Below are 14,128 nucleotides of genomic sequence, written 5' to 3' on the forward strand. Positions count from 1 at the left end.
GGATTGAGTTGCGTGTAAAAGAAATAAAAAATGCAAGTAGGAGTTGAGCACGAAAGGCCGCCGCCAGTGGTACGTTGCCACCGTTCCCGCTGCCACCTAAAGCCACTATGCTGTGCGTCAATTTATTTGCTTTAATTGAATGTTAGCCTACATCCATAGAAGTGGCGGCGCCAGCCAATGGCMCTCCTTACGCTCTACTGCCGTTCGCATTTCAGGGAGTTGCTTCAGTTTATATTGCTCTTGCATGGTGTGCGTTGGGCTGTGCGAACATGTGCCTGAGTACTCAGCCAAGTGGCACAAGTGTTGTTTCGATTTTGCACACAATCTACGCCGCCTAACCGCCCGCACGCTTGGCTGTTCATAGAAAAGAGGTTTGGTTTTCAATYTCTTTTTTTTACATTTGGGCCGCCTGTTTACAAGTACTTGATATCCTTTTTGTGTTTTGAGGACTCTTCGTTTTTTGTTTCTCTGCGTTTTATGCCATGCACTTGTACATGATTACATGATTCTTTCGTGCTAGCCTTGCTCTTCATTTGGCGCGCCGACTGTGTTCGTATGTGTGTGTGCGAAAATGCCAGTGTTTATGCACGTACTATATTGTACATGTATTAGTCGGGGCACCGCATACATGCCACTAGCAAATGATGTGTTTGAATTTGCTCACAGGAGTGACACCATAATATCAACGAGCGCAAGTGCAACAACAATAGCAACCACACTTCAAACATCGATTAAATGAAACCGGCACAAGAAGCTCCGGCTGTCACGAATATTGCGTGTTGTTGTTGTKTTTTGGGAAGCCATTATGGTACGTGTAGCATGTGTGGCAAGGATAATCGCTTGTGTACTTACCAGTTAGCTTACATGGTAATTTAACAATTTAAGCAGCGCTAATACGCCAAGCGAGAGGGAAGCGTGTGCTGGCATTGCTTTCGAATCGTAAAACTACTCAACCGTTAAAAAATGTGAGAACGGCAATTTTAGATCCCATAAAATTTGACGTTGCAATTTGATTTTTGGCAAATGTGCAAAATTTGCTTACCACTCTTCGTACTGGCTAATAGACCATACCAAATTTGGACTTTCGTGAATAAATTGAGAATTTTTAGCATGGAAAAAGGGATTTTGAAGAGATTTTATGTTATGGTATGGGGTTTTTAGAAAGGGAAAATTCCTTTTAAAGGGATTTTATGGTATCCTACCCTCGGAATTAATTTCTGACAAGAAAAATATATTTTTATTTTTGCTGAATATTCCAACAAATGTATTTTCTTAATCACTATAAAAATTTCAACGCTCTTTTTACACTCTAGCAACATGTTTTAATAGTTTTATTCACCTAACGGTTGCCAGTACCACTTATAACTAGTCGGTGTTTAATATAAGCTTGTACTTTTGAAGTAAATTCGGCGATTTTTACGATGAGTGAAGTTATTCAACATAGAAGTTTTATTAAAATGCGGAAACAAAATTTCTGTTGTCGAAACGTTTAGAATGTTGGAAAAGGCTTGCGGTGATAATTATTTGTCGCGAGCAAATGTTTTTTGATTGGTACAAATTATTCAAAGAGGGTCGGGAACTCGATGGCTACCAACCACAGCCAGGATGGCCGTCAAAATCAACTGATAATCAACACTTCTATAAAATAAAGGAATTGGTGCTTGATAATCGACGACTAACAGACAGAGATCTTACAGGCATCGTTGGAATATTAGAAGGATCAGTGAAAACCATTTTGAAAGATTACTTGGACATAAGAAAAATGAAAGCACGCTGGGTTAAATAATCACTATTTTTTTTGGAAAAAGAGCGCCGCATTAAAGTCTGTGAAGCAGTGCTTTTCGACTATCAGATGTCATGAAACGTAATATTATTAGCGAATAATCTTGGATATATGCTTTCGACCCTAAAACAGATGATCAATCGACCGAATATCAAAGTCAAAGCCGGTCAGTTGACGGTTTTCTTCAATTATCGAGGCGTGGCGTACTTCGAATTCCTTCCGACCGGCTAAACTGTCAACAAGGAATACTACCTGAGTGCTATGCGTCGTTTGCGCGAAGCTATTTGTAAAAAAAGGCCGGAAATATGGGCCGCAAACTCTTTCTCTTTGCACTACGATAATGCCTTGTCACATACTGCCTTGATTCTTTGTGAATTTTTCACCAAATTTTCCACCGCAACCACCGTATTCGCCAGATTAGCTTCGTGTGATCTTGGCTGTGTTTGGCTATTCAGCAAACTTAAACGACCACTCCGGAGAAACTGGAAAACTGTAATTTTGAAAAGGAGATCGCAGTAGTGTGTTCTAAAAATTTTTAAAAATGGGCGTGGTCACGCCCTCGAAGATAAAATAAATAAATTTGCTTAAAACAAATCGCCTTAAAAATCGCTGGCTCGAAACCAGTTTCAGATCTTTAGCCTCTTCCTTAGACAAAGTTCCTTTTTTTTGACTCCCTTTAAATCGATCCGCTCTAACGGAAGGGCTTCATAGGAAGCGGCGTCAAAATAAGAGGAAGGGCATGCCACCGCCCACATTTAGGTGAAAATTCATATCTCGTGATCCACTCGACCGATATTAAATTAATTGAAATCAGTTGACATAAACCTGACACTTTTCCATTATATGGCGAAAATGGGTGAAATCGACTACTACCTATAACACAATTTTAAATTCCATATGGTTTTTTCACTTTCGAACTTTATACCGCAAATAACGGCCAAACTCTCAGCTAAATTCGAAAAGAATTTTACTCTGCTTTAATCCTTGCTAGTTGCGAAGGTACAACACGTTCGGTTACACTCAAACTTAGCGCTTCCTTACTTGTTAAATACTCTCTTTTGGATAAGCAAACGGAAGGGTCTCAGCTGCGTCATGCTTCCGGGTTACCTAATCGCCACTATAAAATACGTAGATAACACAGTAAGTATGAAAAACAGAAATAATAATGGTCGTGATACTCTTTATATCAAGCGTTGCCAGCTGCCGTAGAATTTCCTCTGAACATTATTTAATAAAGCTTTGTATGGAAAATTTTACGGCATTCGGCGACAAAAGTTTCAGTTAACAAACTTTATTTGCAACAGTCAATATCCTCGAGGCAAAAACAAAACGACGCAGCAACCAACGAAGGTGAACGGGTGTTGGCAGGGCGGCTTGTAAGCGTACTACTTCCTCACTGCAGAATGCTACGAACCACGAACCAGCGCAGAAAGCGAGAGTTTCCAGGTGATCATAAGGAAATCATGAAAAAGTAACGGTACTACCGGCAGCGGAAGTGACAGGTGAGTAAGCGCGCAAGCACCTCTGAAAGTAACGCAAAAGTTTATGAGCAAACGCCGGCTGCAGGATGGATGGGTACGCAGTGAAGAAAGGGTGCAAGTGGCAATCGGAAACTTATGTAAGTAAAAGCTTGCTTGCGCACTTGCGACAGGGCAGTTTGTCTTGAATTATGTCGCAGCAACGTGCGCAATGTTAAATTAATAAAATTACAGTCACAAGCGAAAGCACACGCGCCGCAACACGCACACATATACACACGCATACACACATAGACAGTTGTGGAGTTATAGAAATAAAAATGATTCAGGCGAGGTCGCAAAGTTTTGCGCTCAGCGTGGCAATGCGGAAAATGTAACTGGTTAACCGTTGAGAGCAGGCTGCGGTATGAGCTGTTCGTCTGCGAGCTGCTGCGCACAGCTGGTGCGTCGAAACTTTTGCCAGGAGCTGGCGCTGCATACGAAGCCAAATAGCGACAGAGATTAGGTAGTCTAAGTGGCCGTTGAAGTCCGTAAAGTGTCAGTGCTTAAGGAGTTTGTGCATGAAGAAACTTTTGCTTAGAAGATATATGTGAGATGAGACATAAGGACATATGAGGGTGTGTGTTTCTGTGTGCGTGATTTGAGCATTTTTGAAATTTTAATAACAAACGCAGCAAAGCTGTGCTAACAAACTTTAATTAAGCTTCAGCTTGGCATGGAAATGCCTGAATTACGGAAAGCCATATTACAGCGGATTAAGAACGTTATGAGCACATAAAAGCTTAGCAGATTAATTATTTAAAAACGAAAATTGGAAGAAGTGATTTTGCAAAGTAAATCTTAGACCTTAAAAGCGAACGTACTGTAGAAATATACCATAACATATTTGACCCGGACTGGTTAATTTAACGTACTGCGCATACTGAATAGATAAAATGTTTTTTCCTCGATTGGTTTGATATGTTTGGGTCGAAATTTATTCTCCATATGTCAATTAGTGTGTGTTTGACAGCTGCTTTTTGACAACGAGAGAAACTTCCCTGGCGATTTTTACCATCGAAAACAAAAATTTATGTGGAGTCTACATTATTACGATCGCTAGTATTCCGTGTAGGTCTTGAAGTCATCGAAAATCTGCCCAAAGCTAGTCGTCCATCCACCAGTTAAAGATTTCTTGAAAACCACAGTATTGACAACATCGAGATCGCAGAGTATACCGAAATCTCTTTTGCATCGATTCTAAACATTATACAGCATTATACCCAAAACATTTTGGTTAATATTAGGCTCGTACCAAAAGACTTGAATCTTTTGCAAAACGACGTAGGGTAGAGGTCGCAAAAGACATGCTTCACAACAAAGCTGAAGACGTTAGGTGAGGTTTTGCACCCAGATAGCTCGTTCCATAGGGTTATGATTTTATTTACCATGCTTCTGTCAAGATCGTCGTATAGGAAATGCATGGGTTTCATAATGTTGATCACATTTTCGGATGTTAGCCGTACACTTGGCATTTTCGTCCAATATTTCATTGCTCTCGATACTCTTTCGGTCTGGCACCCAGAAGAAGTGAAGTTGCTTACTTTTGGCAACACTGTACACTGCTGTCCTTTTTCCCAACACACTGCTATGAAAGCTGCTTGGCTGTCTACGTAGATGTTGACTTTGGCTTCGCAATAACACAGACCTCAGCTTGAACTCGAGACATATGTAGGCTTATGAATACGACGTCGAAGTTTTGCAAAAGTGCAGCAAATGGCGCTTCGGAAATGTGCCGAAGCCGAAAAAACCAACGTCGAAATCGGTCAAAAATCAAAGTAATACCCAACGTAGTTTTTGATTACCGTGACCTGGTTCGCCATGAATTCGATTAACAGCGTCAAAAGGTCAATACAGAATACTGTTTGGCTGTTCTGAGGCGTCTATGTAAAGCATAGTAAACTTCCGGATTTGTGAGTTTCCACGGCAGCCGGTTCTACATACTCAAATTGACCCGGATGTTATCCGGCAAAGAGGTATTTTTCGTTAAACTAACCCCGTTTGGATCGGTGAGTTTTAATTTAAGTTTAAATCGGATTTGTGTGCCGAGAAAGGCATGGATTCTTCACAACGAAAAGCGCCGTCACATTCTAGCAACATTATGACTCACTTTTTGGCCAAACACGAAACGAGCGTCATTGTTCAACAATGTTCAACCGACGAATGGGCTCCCTATGACTGTTGTTGCCTTCGAAACTGAAAAATACTCTTCTAGGTGCGCATTCCTGGGTCCCTTCCAGCCAATCAAAGTCATTTGCTGAAGACATTGCAAGTCAACCCAGCCAAGGTTTATTAAAAGTGCATGGAAAATTTGATTAGTTAAAGGCGATAATCAAGATTCGTAATAAAATATGTGAAAATGTGTTTTCTTTGTCAGTCCGGATCAAATTTGGATTTGTTTGATTAACATAATTGTTGTCGTGCAAATATGGACTGTTGAACTCTTTCTCTCTCCGCCTCCGTGAGGTAACAATAAAAGCAGAAATGTCGACAAATGTCTGTCAGCGATATTGATATGACCCATTTCAATCAACCGACAATGCCGCAAATACACATTTAAAGTTTTGCGTAAACCTAAAAATTTTCTGCTAATCATACTTGACCGCTAAGTGAGCGCATGACAACAAACCCGTATTAATATGTGGCACCATCGTCATATGGAGGGATGTGCGCACATGTAACTCGAATAAAAATCTCGCCTGAATCTGTCAGCTACACGTTTTGGCACTAATTGAAAAGTTAGTTATGGGCATTAAAACGGTAATGAAACCGCAGCTATGCAACAGACCGCAAATGAACGGATGACCAATATAAAAAAACAAAAACACAAATGGAAATAATTAATAATAACAATTAGAGAAAAACTTGAAAAATATGCTAGTGCGGTAGGAAGTTGGAAAATTGAGATGGACAAAAAAAACAGAAACAACAATAATAATAAAAATCATGTAAAATAAAAATCCGTAGGCAAGTGGCCACTCAGTCAACGAATAAAAGGCCGGTGAAACCAAACAGCTGGCCAACGTGAATGCGCACATACACACATACATACATACATATGTACAAATACAACATATAATAGCTGAACAACAGAGCAGAGCCCGACAGACAGGTAGGCAGTAGGTAGCAGGCAGACACGGAGACACATAAAGACAGACACCAGTATCTTGCTACTGTCTCTTATACACATCTAGATGTGTATAAGAGACAGCATACATACATACATATGTACAAATACAACATATAATAGCTGAACAACAGAGCAGAGCCCGACAGACAGGTAGGCAGTAGGTAGCAGGCAGACACGGAGACACATAAAGACAGACACCAGTATCTTGCTACATACATAACGAATGACTAAAGCGTCGGCTATAACTGCGCTCGCCAGCTTCTGTGTCGTTTTGCAAGCTTTGCGCGCCCATTCAGGTGTCAATGAACGCGTCTGAAAAAAATGCCATAAAATTTATTAAACTAAAAATAGCAAAATACAGCAAAGAAGAGGCGGGGGCAGGTAGCGATGGCGTCGAGATAGGCGAATGGGTACAAAGATGAACTTAGATAACAAATTTGAGCGAAAAGCAAGTAATTTGCAGCGGCAAAAATATGTGTGAGCCCATTTACATATGTAAGTACATAAGTATATACTAATATTTATTCGCTATATACATATAGGTATAAACATATATAAAGCTATAGATACAAGCTGGCTTGTATTTGCATATTGCATATTGAATTTAGCGTAAACGTGAATATTGTAAAAATACAGCGCTCGATGTAAGCATATTGTATGAGCCGAGCGTTGATTTGTGTTACCTCCATGCCGAAATGCGTAACTGATTGTAGTGCTAGTCGCGGATGTGTAACCAAACGCATTTTTCAGATACCGTTCCGCGTTGCTGAATATGTGGCAAATCATTGGAGCGCAACTGGTATGCTGAGCACACATGGTTTTTTCTAGTTGTTAGTTAATTCAATTCAATTTTATTTTCCATACATTTTTTTCTGTGGTTCGCGCTAAATTATAATTTTTATACCCTGAACAACTTTGCCACGATGTTCGTAACACTATAAACGGTGGAGGTCCCATAAAATATGTATAAATATAAATGGTCAGAGTGATGGGCTGAGTCCGATCTGAGCTTCTTTATAAATGCGTGGGACTATCAGAGGTTTTGAGATATCAATCTGAAATTTTATACCCACGCTTTTCTTACCAAGATATTGGACCACTGTAGCATGAAGCTGCCATACAAACTGGCTGGTAAAATCAAGTTCTTGTATGAGAAACTTTTTTATTTGGCGAGATTTCTTAACGAAAATTTCCACAGATTATTTTCGGAGCCACAATCTCGTAAGAAATCATGCAGATCGGATTACTATAACTTATAGCTGGCGCACAAACTAAGCAATCGAAAACAAGAAAAAGAGCTTTTCATATTATTTCGTGTAAGAAAGAATGCACCTGTGCAGGGTATTATAGCTTCGGTTTAGCCAAAGTTAACTATCCTTTCTTTTTTCTCCTTTAATTGATAGATTTTCTTTTTATGAGGTAATATTTATATATTTTATTATTGTTATCTGTAATTGCATTGCTTTTATAGTGCAAAGTTGTACAATTGCTATATAAAATAATCTTACTTTTAATTAATGTTTGCTATTTATTTAAAAGAAAAAATTATTACGCTCACATTTACATCTACTTATGTAAAAATTACAAACTTTAATCGCCACACATCACTTGTTTACAGTAATAAGCATCTTCTGCGCCTATTTGCCGCACTAAGAGCAACAACACTTTCAACACACTCAACTGGCTGAGATAAAAATAGCAAATAACGCTTCAGCGCAAGAGGCCGCTGTCATAAAAAATGAACTCGAGGAATTGCAATAAGCATAATAAACATGAAATGCTGGTAAATTGTTACAATAATAACAACTGAGAATAAGCAAATGTCAAAAACGTCAGCGCTGCTACGCTGTGTGGCATGATTAATGTGGGGCACGGACGATTTTCTTTGGCGAAATACTACTCAGTTGTTTAGCGCTGCTCCACTTGCCAGAGAACGGCATTCAGTGGCAATTTGTTACAAGAATTTCTATTTGTGCCAAAGCAATAACTGTAGGCTATGGAAATGTTCTAGTTAAATACTGTTGTTGGCATAAATTTAATGCAAATTGCTACTACTTAACAAATATCTTAAGTAATAAAACAAAAATTAATACATAAATTTAAAAACAAAAAAAAAAAAAAAATTCTTATCGCCCGAGCAGGGACTTGAACCCTGGACCCTTGGATTAAAAGTCCAATGCTCTACCGACTGAGCTACCCGGGCACATACTAATGCATTGTCAAAGCGATCATAACACAGCAAGCAGCTATTTTCTGTGTGAAACGAACACACTCTTCGACAATTTGCTCATACCTTTTTCTTATTGGAAAGGCGATCTAACTAGAATACTTATTTAAAATTTAGTGCTACGTTTCTTATTGGAGAGGACTTATGACCGCACTGCTGTTAGATGAGGCATGAGCTTTCACAGGTACTATTGGACTTTTATTTAAAAGTATATATGTATATTGCAGGTGAAGTCGAAGCTTAGTTGAGGAAGATTTCTAATGGCGTATTTATTAATGGAGTATTCTGGTCTCCAACACAAAATCAATTTTTATCTTTTTAAAGTTTAACTATTCACGAATATGTCTACGAGAGAATTTTTCAAATTTTTCAGATTTTAGTTGGTTATTTGTACAAATATTTATTATTAATTAGAGATCGTGCAAAAAAAAAACGATGTTAAGCTATAAATTAAAAAAAAAAATTAACATACTTTAAAAATGGCCAGAAATATGCATTATACTCTGGAAAAAATTAAATAATATTTGATTTTCACAAAAAAAGCAAAAATCCAACTTAGATTGCTAAAGTTATGAGTTGTTCGAAGCAAATAGTACACAAATTCATCAATTTTGTTAAAAGTGATGCAAATTTGTTGATGGAAAAACTTGTTGATAGAGTCGTCATCAGAAAAAGCAAGGCTGATACCTTTAAATCATCCGGCGGGATTATAGCTTAACGTATTCAGTAGACTTTTGCGAATAAATGTAAATCATATTCAGTCGTTTGGAAGAATGAGTCGAAAAAAAACATAAAGAGGCTGGGCTTTTATAAAGAACATTTAGAAAAGGAAGCAAATTTTGAAAAGAGTTCTGTGGAGCGATGCAACTAAGGTGAGCCGTCAAGCGTATAACTCGTAGGTAGCGTAATGATCTGGGGTGCGTTTTCCTGATACGGTATTGGAGCATTGATAAGAATAGATGGCAGAATGGACTATAATACCCTTAACATTTTCAAAAATATGATGGAACTATTCGCGTTCAAATCGATGCCAGTGAATAAGATATTTATGCATGACAATGATCCAAAGCACACAGCTAAAAGAACAAGCTCACTGCAGAAAGTATTGACGTTCTGAGCTGAGCAGAAGAACTTTGGACGAGACATGGTACGCAATTCCGCAAAGGAGGTCTCAGATATTAGTGGAGAGCTTGCTTGAAAATTGTGGGCCCACAACAAAATACTAACATCCTAAGTGCTTAAGCGCTATAATACTTATTAAATTTCTAATAACTTTATTTAATTTCCACAGATCCGGTCTAGCGTGCTATTTCTATGACCAGACCTTGATTAATATGTTTTTTTTTGTTTCAGATTGCTAGGAGAGTTGAAATCGTGAGAATGGTTGAAAGCCTATTGCCGTGTTTACACATCAAATTTATCTGAAATTCATGCCTCTAGACCAGAATACCTTCTTAATTCTATAATACTTGTTATGATTAGATTATATGGTTTAAATCATATAGTATATGTATATACGATTTCGATTTTAAGCACTAAAAGCTTTTTGCCTTGAGTTTACTTATTTTTTCGTAAGGGTCTAATTTTTAATTCGAGATCCTATGAAAAGTGTGGTTTTGTCTCCGCTTTGCTGCAGCAAATTTAAAGCTATGTATTATTAAATTTTATGTGCCTATTATTATGCTTTTATATATGTATGAATTTATATTTGTAAATAACAAATAATGTCGTTGGTTCGCGCGATGGTCACAAGTGAGGTAAGAGAGCAACAAACTGAAGAGATCAACGCTCCAAATCTGCTCCAGTTTCGTAGCTGGCGCTTTTCAAAGTTGGCTTTTGTGCTCGGTTGCACTGTCAAGTGACGTGCAACATCTGCAATGCTAACGATGACATTGTTGTTTATTAAGATTTTTTTTTTGCATATTTACATATACATATATATGTTTGTTGCTGTTTTTGATGCCTCCATTATTGCTTTTATTGTTGAGGGTAAAATGGACAGCAAGATTTGTGGGGTAATAGAGGTTTATGGGCACAAAGTTATATGCATACATGTATGTATGAATATGTAAATATTTGTGTGAACTCGCTCTACTAAAAACAAATGGATACGGCGTTGTCGTGCTACCCTCATAACTCCATCACTGTGTTGTTGTTGTTTTGCTTTTAGCTGCTATTTTGTGGAAACTGATGCAAATATGCTGCACAATACTTTTATTTGCTGCATATTTTGCCTCTTCACAGTGCCACCGATACACGCCTTGACTCAGTCACACGATAGTTACATATTTACATGTCTTTAAATATACAAGTATGGCTGTATCATGTGTTGCTGCTAACAGCGCGCGCTGGTGAGCTGCCACACAGTTGCAAAAATTCCCGCTTGGCAAGGTGCCATGAAATTCAAGTCTTCCATCTCTTTCATATACTACTTATTTTTGGACATGCTGGGGTGTGCATTATATTTATATCTCTTTGCATGTTTATTATTGCTGGATCTCACATTTATTTGTATTATTTGCATTGAGAAAATTCAAAATACTCAACTGTCGCATTTATTTACTTTGATTGAAAGGTAGACCGTCTGTCGGCAATCAGCGCAACGAAAATTTCAGCAAGTAGCAACATTATTTGCAGAATTTTGATGTTGCTATAACGATAGAACGTCCTTCAAGGGCATTTAAGTGCCTAGCAAATATATTTTTTAAGGGCTCTTGAAGTTTTTACTACTGAATCGATCATTGTCAGAGCATTGTTGGAAAGAGAATACAACTTCTAAAATAATAAAAAGTTTAGAGGCACGCGATTTTTAGGGATTAAAAAAAAAATTCTTCTATCAATTTTTTTCCGAATTTGAAATATATAAATCTTTTTTACTAACTATATTTTAAGAGTAGTATAATTATTGGGAAAAAAAATGTAATATTTTTTGAGTTGAGAAAGTCCCTTCATGTTACGTGTCGATCCCAACAAGGATCCCACTTGGATAGATTAAAATGCCGGTTCGTTGTGGTATCTAAAACTCTTATATTGTAGACCATAAGGCCCCACAAATCGATAAAGCGTTTTGGACCTATCAGGAATTTGTGGAATCTTACCGCATAAACGTTTCTTGGACGGTAGTAAGAACCCCTACGATTTTAGCAAGATGAACTTTCCTAAGGGCCAGTAGATACATTTAAGCCTGCTGAGATTATACCCTCATTAGCAACTTGGCATGCCGCATGCCATGTAGTTGTTGCCAACTAATGCCTACTCCTTCTTCTTTGCGGAGCAACTCCTTTATGGTAGGGTTTAAGTCCTACCATGTTAGTGGAAGCTGCGGAGCGGGCGAGCTCATTAGCCAGTTCGTTACTGGTTATACCTTTGTGGCCGAGTACCCAGCTGAGACGCACATGATTACGTTCCGCTAGGCTATTCAGCCGTTCTCTACACTCTTGCACCAGTATCGATTTGATCTCGTAGGAGGAGACTGCTTCCAGTGCCGCTTGATTATCAGCGATTCCACTACGACCAGACATCCCAATCGGTCTGATGATGAGGTAGTTTGCAGCTATTTCTAATGGGGACAGATATTTGAGCGTACGGTTAGCGAGCTCAACGCTACAACAGTACAGTGATCTGGAAACATTATTTCTCAAAAATGGTACAATTATACGGTAACCTAAAGCTACTATTGACGGAGAACGCAATTCCCCCAACACTAAGTTCTACGATACCGGAATTGACGCGGATTTTATCCGGACAAGCGTTGTTATTTCGAGAATCCAGCAATGTTTGAATCGGTGAGTAAGAATTTAAGAGCTCCATACAAAGAAATACCCCTAAAATTTTTTCTCTTAACCTCGATCGACTCCTACAAATATCCGTCGTTATGTAAGACAAAAGCATTTTATAATTTTTATAATTTCATGATTTTTAACTGTTAATAAAGACCAAATGTTGGGTTATCCTTAAAATCAGTAAATTGTCTAACAATAAATGAAGGCGTATCTTCATAATATTACGAAATTTTCTTTTCCAATTTGCCTTTTTTCTTCAACGCGCTATTATTTCAGAAACTGTTTTCGCAATTTTCGGCTGCACGCGAGGTTAAAAATAAATGTATTGCATAGCAAATAAGTCTGTTGCAACGGCGCGCAAGTCACGCTAGACAGAACGAGCAATTAATGGCGACTAAAAAAAAAAATTACAAACATATGTACAAACGCCTAAAGATATTTCTTTGTTTTTTACTCAAAACGTCGAAATGCCGAAACTAATAAAATTAGTGCGGATCTGTGTGCAGACATGTGTAAAAACGCTAAAAGCAAATGGGTCAACAATTTGCGCTAGCTTAAAATTCATATTTACACAACTCAAAATTTATTTAAACAAAACACCAGACAGATTGCATGAACTGTCAAAAATATTTGTTTTGCGTTTCGCATTTGTCTATTCATTAAGTATTTGCATTTGCGGGCATGGGCATCACACACGCCTGAGTCTGAGTCAGCCAAATTTTTACTAGCTGCACAAAATAAACACCGTAAAACTACTATAAACGGAATATGAACTGAAATGCCAGCAAAACGCACAAATTTGAATATTTGCCAACAAATTTCGAAAACATTTATTTTTTGTGTCTTCTTTTATTATTCATTACTTGTGCGCATAAAAATATGCATAAATATAGAGAAGCGACTGAAAAAAGCAAGTGTCTGGTTGCCGACGCCGGTGCGCGGAAATGTCAACAAAGCGTAATTTTCGAAAATACAAAATAAGTATGAAGTAAACACACGATACACCAACAAAACAGTTAAAAAATATTTGCCATCCAATTAATACGGTAACGGAATTCGAATGAGGCGCCCATTCGGTTACGGAAAAAGTTGAGGTATTGACTAAAATTTGTAAAAATATAAACTTCTTGTAATAATTTTACACGAAGAGGCTGCTTTAATCTTTAAATGTTGATAATTTGGGGTTTTACGACGGAAAAATATTGAAATTTCCTGATTTTGTATTCGTGTAAGGTTTCCAAGCAAATCACCCAACTCGTTTTCGAGATATGACCTAAGAAGCACAAAACTTTCAACTTAGCATTCCGGGTATCTGCTTTTCGACATTTCATAGATTTATTACTGTTTACACAGACTATATTAAGTTTGCTTGACGTCGGAGACTCTATAAAATGTAAATATATATAAATAATTTTAGCAACTGAACTCCATCTGGCAAAGGACATAACTGGTCTATGCTCATTGACCCAGCAGATTAGCCTAACCTATCTTAAATGATCAGCGTGACGATTTAAATCGATTTTTTTTCTGTATGGTTACTATAGCATAGAGCTGCCATATAAACTGATCGATGAGAAAAAAGTTCTTGTATGCAGAACTTTTTTTTTTTTTTTTTTTTTTTTTTTTTTTTTTTTGCATTGAAACGTATCAAGATATGGTTTTACATTTATTTCGAATTGCAACTAGTGA

At 37.7% G+C, this 14,128-nt stretch overlaps 1 protein-coding gene and 1 non-coding gene across 4 annotated transcripts in view; both read right to left on the reverse strand.

Annotated features, from left to right (window-relative positions):
* LOC108968122 (centaurin-gamma-1A) overlaps positions 1-14,128 on the reverse strand; it is a 262,919-nt gene that overhangs the window by 172,766 nt on the left and 76,025 nt on the right. The window lies entirely within an intron of this gene.
* Trnak-uuu lies at positions 8,561-8,633 on the reverse strand. The gene has a single exon. It is a non-coding gene; the product is annotated as a tRNA-Lys (tRNA).

This window comes from Bactrocera latifrons, unplaced genomic scaffold (genome assembly GCF_001853355.1).
Source record: "Bactrocera latifrons isolate USDA-ARS-PBARC rearing strain unplaced genomic scaffold, ASM185335v1 scaffold_203, whole genome shotgun sequence".
NCBI classification, from domain to species: Eukaryota; Metazoa; Arthropoda; class Insecta; order Diptera; family Tephritidae; genus Bactrocera; species Bactrocera latifrons.